The 7,022-nt window shown below is 34.3% G+C and overlaps 1 long non-coding RNA gene across 1 annotated transcript; it reads left to right on the plus strand.

Annotated features, from left to right (window-relative positions):
* LOC105164498 lies at positions 340–5,322 on the plus strand. The gene is made up of 3 exons (XR_002287260.1): positions 340–660; positions 4,401–4,455; positions 4,900–5,322. It is a non-coding gene; the product is annotated as an uncharacterized LOC105164498 (long non-coding RNA).

Below are 7,022 nucleotides of genomic sequence, written 5' to 3' on the forward strand. Positions count from 1 at the left end.
TTACAATTTGTATCAAATACCTAACCAAAGATTTGGTTATTTTTATTCAAAAATTTGGTCATTGGGTCTGTTTTCAGCTTTTGTTGCGATGAACTGAAACCCCAAATCCTGAACCTATTCTTAAAATAAATACATAAATATATTATGTTATAGTTTTATTTATATGTATAAATTATTTTATAAATATATATAATATAATAAATTCAATTCTATTCACTTTTAAACATAATTAACTTAACTTAAAAGCTACTAAATTTTTTCAATTTTATATTCAGTTTTGTTAAGTTAAATCAAATAAAATAAATTTGATTTTTATTGAATTGAACCACTATTTTAATTCGATATTCACTTTGTACCAAAACTTCAATCAGTTGAATTCTCTATTCAATTCAATTAAATTCAGTTAATGTATTAATGGAATTCTCAATGCAGTTCAGTTAATCGAGATGCTCATACTTGATGCAACAAAAATAAGTGGTGACTGAAGATTGATTTTCGATAAGAATCGGAAAATTACAGCCCGCACACCTAAATGGCGTCTGAACAACCTCGAAAGGTCGCGAGAGTTCAATCGATTGGAATTAAGTCATGGCGTCTTCTTCAAATCCAGTTCATCAGAATGACAAGGGAAAAGCACCAAGATCGCACTTTCGACCAACAGTAAGTTTGCTTAATGTAGCACTGATATTTACCCGTTAATTTATATGTTTCATGTCCTTCATTGTTGAACTTTTTTCTGGAAAATTAAAGGTGTGTTTGGCGGATTGGTGGTTGGTTAAGATTAAACATGACTTCCAAGGGTCACGGCTCGGAGTTGTGGGGTTTACGTCTCTAGAGTAAGTTTTGTTTCGTAGCATAGTTGGGTTAAACTGGGAAGAATGTGCGAAGGCACAAGTACTCAATTCGGTAGAGTAAAAGAATTTTGCTTTGCTCAAGATACTGATTTGTTGTTCTTTTTACATCAATCTTCTAAAATATTTTCTGAACAACCCTTTTCCGAAATCTTTGATTTATTAAGTTGAGTTACTGGGATTGATCTTTGGGGTATATATGGTATTCTATCCTCATTCGTCTTCCATTACAGCTGTACCCTTGTCAACTTCATCACCCTGTGAAGAAATAGATTTTTGGGCAAAAGTAACAAAAATGATGATGAAGCTAGTAATTTTGATTCTTGTAACAAATTGCGTAATGAAGTGGTCTTGTCAAGTCTATTCTTAGTTTGCTTATGTCCTGACAATGTATTTTTATTATTTTAATGTGAGAAATGCAATCCCTTGGCTCATAATGGCTAAGATGCAACAGAAATGAGCTTATTCTGTGTAGGTATGTTTATGTCTGTGCATTTGTGTATTGTAGTATATTTATGTAGATTGATTTTCTAATTAATGGTGTAAATAACAAGATGTTCTACTTTTCAATTTTGCCTGGCTTCCAAGTTTTCACGATTGATGGTTCTATTAAAGATTTTTGTGATTATGAGTATATTGCATGACCCATATTTGATTAGTTTTGTGCCAATCATCCATTTATCTGCAAATTCACTCTGTCTTCTTTTTTTGAGCTCAAAGTTGTAAAAAAAGTTGAGATGTAAATGTTTTCTCTCACAAGCTTTAATCTAATTTGTGCTATAGGAAACAAGCCATGCAAGTCTTTTTATCTACTCTTGAGACTACATATGGAATATGCATTATCCTTGATGGCCTCATAAACACTCCACACTCTAGAAAATGGGTTTTCATCTAATGTAAGTTCTCAAGCATGCTTCTCATGCCTTTTTAAGCATGCTTTTCTTGCTCACTGATGGGATAAATAACTATCTTTCCTTGAGTTATTATTATTTCAATCTAAGTCTAGATTGTTTTCTTTCAATTGGCTAAAGAGTGAAGCTATTTTCCTCTAAACCTTATGGTAATGTAATCATGCACAAGAGCTTTTATATGCTTAACAAGTAGGGAAAACCTATTTAAACTGAAAATTTGCAGAAAAGTCCTATCACTATGTTTAGAATTATTTTGTGGTAGTTGGAAAATTGTGTTTTAGATGGTGTGAGATATGTTTAGTATATATATTGTTGAATGTCATGAATGCTTAGAATTGTTTAGATTTGTGTTAGGAACTAGTACATGATTTGAAAATATAAATATAAATGTGTAAAGATATTTATAAACACACAGAATCTGGAATGTATATATATGTGTTGTACTATTGATTAGAAGTTTTTATAATATTTTTGACGAAGAGGTTTTGAATGGTAGAAAATGTTTGAAAAAATGTAGGAAATGTTTGGTTTTATTTTGATTATTTTTAAAACCAATTGAAAATGAGTGTTTCTAGCTTGCAATTCCATAGAAATGATCTTTGGAGATGTGCTCATATGTCGTGCACCATAGAAATGATTTTTCTGTATAGTATCCTATCATGTAAAGATTTTTATTCCATGAACATAATTGAACATTGTTTTGGTCTTGAATTTTGGTGAGAAAACTAATGAATTCCATTTACTTTCCAAACTAAGTTATGTCGTAACAACTCTTTCTCCTACAAGATGTCATCATGGTCCTATTTTTACTGCTTTTCTCCAGTTTTCTTGTGGGACAACCACTAACTCCTATTTAGCATGAAGTGCAAAATAGTATTTGATTCAAAGTTTTTGCTAACATGTCAATTGTAACAAGTTAGCCTCAGACATCTCCTTGTATGATTTTGACATTTTACTAGGTTGCTTCCTTGGTTTTAACATTGAATGCTTATTGAGTGTGTTTCAACCTTGTCAAGTTTATGAAACAATTGTACGCCATTACAATGGATTTAGTGTAAAAGGATTACTTCATGAAAAAGGTTTTGTTGGTTTTTCAAATTGAAGAAATTGGTTTGAGTTTTATGAGTATAAATACGAAACTAAGAAAATGTTGTCTGAATGAGAAATCCTTCCATTAGGCCATAAATTTGTGAGCGTTCAGCAAATTTAATACAAAATTATCATGTCGGAAGTCTTTGCTAGATTTTTAATGCAAAGTAATAAAGTAGAAACTGCTTTAAATCCTAATATTATAAATATAAAGTTGCTTAAGTTGACAAACCTAGATGTGGCAAAAGGATTACAAATAGGTTGGTTGTATACATAGAATGAGTTGTCTTAATAGTTGAAGTAAGACAGCTATCCTTTTTCATGATAAACTTAAGTTCTAGTTTGACTGGTTCCTACTAATAATTGTTCATTAAAGGAGATGCTTACATGACTTATATTAAGGTTGATAGCATAACAAACAATTGGATACATAATGTTTTGTTAGATTCAGTTTGGAGAATCTACTGCACTGAACAATCACCTCGTCCATTAACTTGGTGTATCTTACCTTTCTTTTAAATGCGGTATACGCATAAGGAAGAATTTCAAACGCAAAGATGAATGTGAATTCAGGAAATATTGTGCTACCAGTTGTAGCCAGTGTAGGGCTGCACATATGTTAGATGCTAAACACTCAACATGGAAATAAAGGTTGAAGCCCATTCTCTCCATCTGTCAATGGCATTTCTTTTAACGAATTGAGCATTAGTTGCATAATATTTATACGATTACTGTTATATTTCATTACTTGAACAAGTATGCAAATATTTTAATTGTGGTTTTCCACTATACTTGAAGGGGTATGATGAAAACTTCTTGCATAAAGAATCTCCCTCTAGTGGAGTTAAACTTCTTAAGAAGAGCAAGAAAGCTAAATCTTTATGTGATCCATTGCCCCAAAAATCTGACAGTGAAATTAGTGACTCTGTAGAGTATATAAATATGACCTGCATTGCCTCTGATCTTTTTCAAAAGGAATCTTATTCTGCTGAATGCATTGTTGAAGATCACATAGCTAGTGACATACCTCTGACTTGTGTGAAAAATACCATGCAGTTAGTGATAGGCTCATTTTTCGGACGAAATGTTAAAATTTCAGCTGTTAAAATACGAATGATGATTCCCAATGTCCTGATAATGGAGGAATCCTGTCTACATGTCATTTTTACAGTAGGAGCAGGAGCAAACCGACTGATAATCTGAATAAACTAAAAGTCATTAATCAGAATAGATAAAGACTCCACAAATACAAGAGTTTGCATTACATTTTCTGAACAGTTTTTTCATTATAGTAAATTTTTACATTGATGAACTCGGAAAACTTTGGACAACCAACATAGAATTGATAACTTTGCATCATGTCAACATTCAGCTCCTTTTTCTTTCTTCTTTCCCCGATTTGGTATTGTGCAATAGCTGCTGTGTGTTCTGCAAAGAATCATGTTGGTAGTTAGGATGTAGATATTGATATAGCAGAGTTTCTTTCTTCTACGGGCTTTTTACAAAACACAACTTTGAAAGTGATAATTCAAAGTCACATATGTTTCAGGATCAAACAATTACTCGAATTGTGGATGGCATAAACCTGGAGCAGCTAAGAAAAGGTACGTTAGGCAAAATCCATCTAATATTTATATTGTGATTATGTGTATTACGGGCATTTTGAGCAATAATATTACAATCGACTATTTCAAATTGAATATACACTTTACTTCTTTGGACATAGTTCTACAAATACTTTTTATCCTTGCAGTTATATGAGTTGCGAAACAAGTGCTTCAAGCGGTTAATCTTTCAAATCCAAAAACTTGGCCTGTGGTACTTCAAATTAACTTCTTTTCCCCAGATACATAATTAAAATGTGATTAGTTCTCTGCCACTACTATGTTTAAGTTCTTGAACCTGAAACAACTAACGGAATAGGATTCTGCCACGATTTTGTGCAAGTTTCACAGTCGCTGCATTTTCTGGAGTATCTGCTAAATGTCTTAGTTTAATTTGGGTTCTCATTCAGCAACAATTTCAGCTCTTGATTTGACTTTTCATAGGAAGTAGATCTACGCTCCAAAAGAGAAGGCAACTGATGTGAAGGGTTTTACAACGATTTGCGGCTAAGTAGCAGTCATATGGTATGCAAACTGCATGAACAGATCCTCCTTATCAGCTGTGAAAGGAACTCAGGATTGCCATTCCTTTAAATGGCAGAAAGTTTTCGAGTAAAACCTGATACATCTTGGAAAAGAATAGTTAGTCATCTACTTTTGGAGGCATTTTGACGTTCTCAGGCAATCTGCTCCAATGGGAATGCTTTTGTGGATGCCATCTGTAGTTTCTTACTGAATCTTAATACTTTTGATTACCTAAAAAGTATCACATGCATCGCATTCAATGCTAAATATATCACTTATGAGCTATAAAAATTGTTGTATAGGTAATTTTATTATAATTTTTTATCATTGGATCATTATTTTGGATAATTATATTTTTGAAAAGATTTATAATAATTTATGAGGAAATAGTTGGATTTTTTCATAGTAATTCACTTCTTAATTTAATTGATACCATTTTCAATACCGAATGTAATCCTTAAAATTGAAGTTTTACACATGTAAAAACACTAATGTGAGAAGTTTCTAGTTTTAACATAAATTTGATTAGTCAAAGTTCTTAATTTTTCAACAAAATTAGGTGCATTAGTTGGCCTAATATTGATCAAAACAATTAGATTTTTTTTTGGTAATGTAATATATGTGTCATAATGTGAATGAATGTATTGTGGTTCACAAAACCTCTTTCCTTCATGACCACAAACTTATTTCTAAGATGACCAATTGCCCTTCAAGCCTCACATAACTAATCCAGTCCTCCGATAGCCCACTGAATATTCATCCCACCGGAGCTTAGTGAGAGCGCACACTAGCTTTGCGAAAGTGCAGGTAAATAGCATGTGCGAAGCATTCTCTTATTCTCAGAAACAACAAGCACAACTACTGTCTCCTGTAATCCCTCTGTGATGTAAATTTACCCCTGTTGGCAGTGCTCTTTAGGCGCATCTCTACGCAAACATCCTTACTTTAGGAAGCAGTCTACATTTCCATAAGAACATTCAATCCTCCCCTTCCCTTGACGAAGAAGTAATGATCGCTTGACTAATAGCCAAGTCATACGCGTTGATCCGGGTCGAAATCCACTAGACCTCCGTGGTCAGGCAAATTGGTACTCCAAGCAGTCCGAGGTCGCTACTCTCCCAAACTAGTGATTGGGCCTTGAGAAAAGAAGTTGATTTTTAGGCTTGCTGGGGTGGGTCCCAGCTAAGACCCTCTGATACTTAAGTCAGTGTTTGGTTTTGAAGTTATAAAAGCAGGTTGCTTGCGAGATGAAGGGCTGCAGCAACCAAAAAGCAGGGAGGGGTAAAGATAGCATACCATAAATGCACTGATTGCGGGATATTTATAGATTAAGACCGGATGGTTGGTCCAATGGGCGTCTTCCACGTGTCCGGGTGGCCAGGGTCGGGTCGCTTGATCCGACCTGGGTCGTGACCCGAAGCGACCCAACCCGATAAAAATGCATGGATCCTTCAGATAAAATTGTAATTTTGAGCTCTTCTAAGGGAAAATTGGTCTTTTTAAGACAAATAAGGGTTTTCCACATCATTACACCCCCCTCTCTTAGTATGCAGAGCATGCTAAAGGAAGTCGAAAAGGCTCTCGATCTCAGCCTTTAGATCATCCTTGCTAACTCAAAATCCATCCATTGATCCTTGTGCAGATCTCCATGACTTTACCCCTATAAATAGAGATGAGTATGATTGCAACTTTGCCATTCATACGCAATCTCGAGTTCTCTGGGTGTGACCTCTTTTCTGAATCTGCAATCTGCCTTGCCTAGGTCATAATCAGGTATTCCTTTGCAACCCTCTTGCTTTCATTATGTCTTCTAGTTTTGAGTTTAGTAATTCTAGTAGTTCATCAGATAGGTCATTTAGTAGACCGCCAAATAGTCCATCCGCGACCTCCCATATGCCCTTAATCATAAAAAGCAGGTCGGTTCTTATCCTAAGGTAGATAAAAGCGACCTAGTTGTAGCTACTCCAATCGTGACCCTTCAACAATATGAAGTTAAATTAGCCACCGAACCCTGACTTACTATAGAGAGCACTTTACACCTG

This window comes from Sesamum indicum, linkage group LG6, assembly GCF_000512975.1.
Source record: "Sesamum indicum cultivar Zhongzhi No. 13 linkage group LG6, S_indicum_v1.0, whole genome shotgun sequence".
Lineage (NCBI taxonomy): Eukaryota > Viridiplantae > Streptophyta > Magnoliopsida > Lamiales > Pedaliaceae > Sesamum > Sesamum indicum.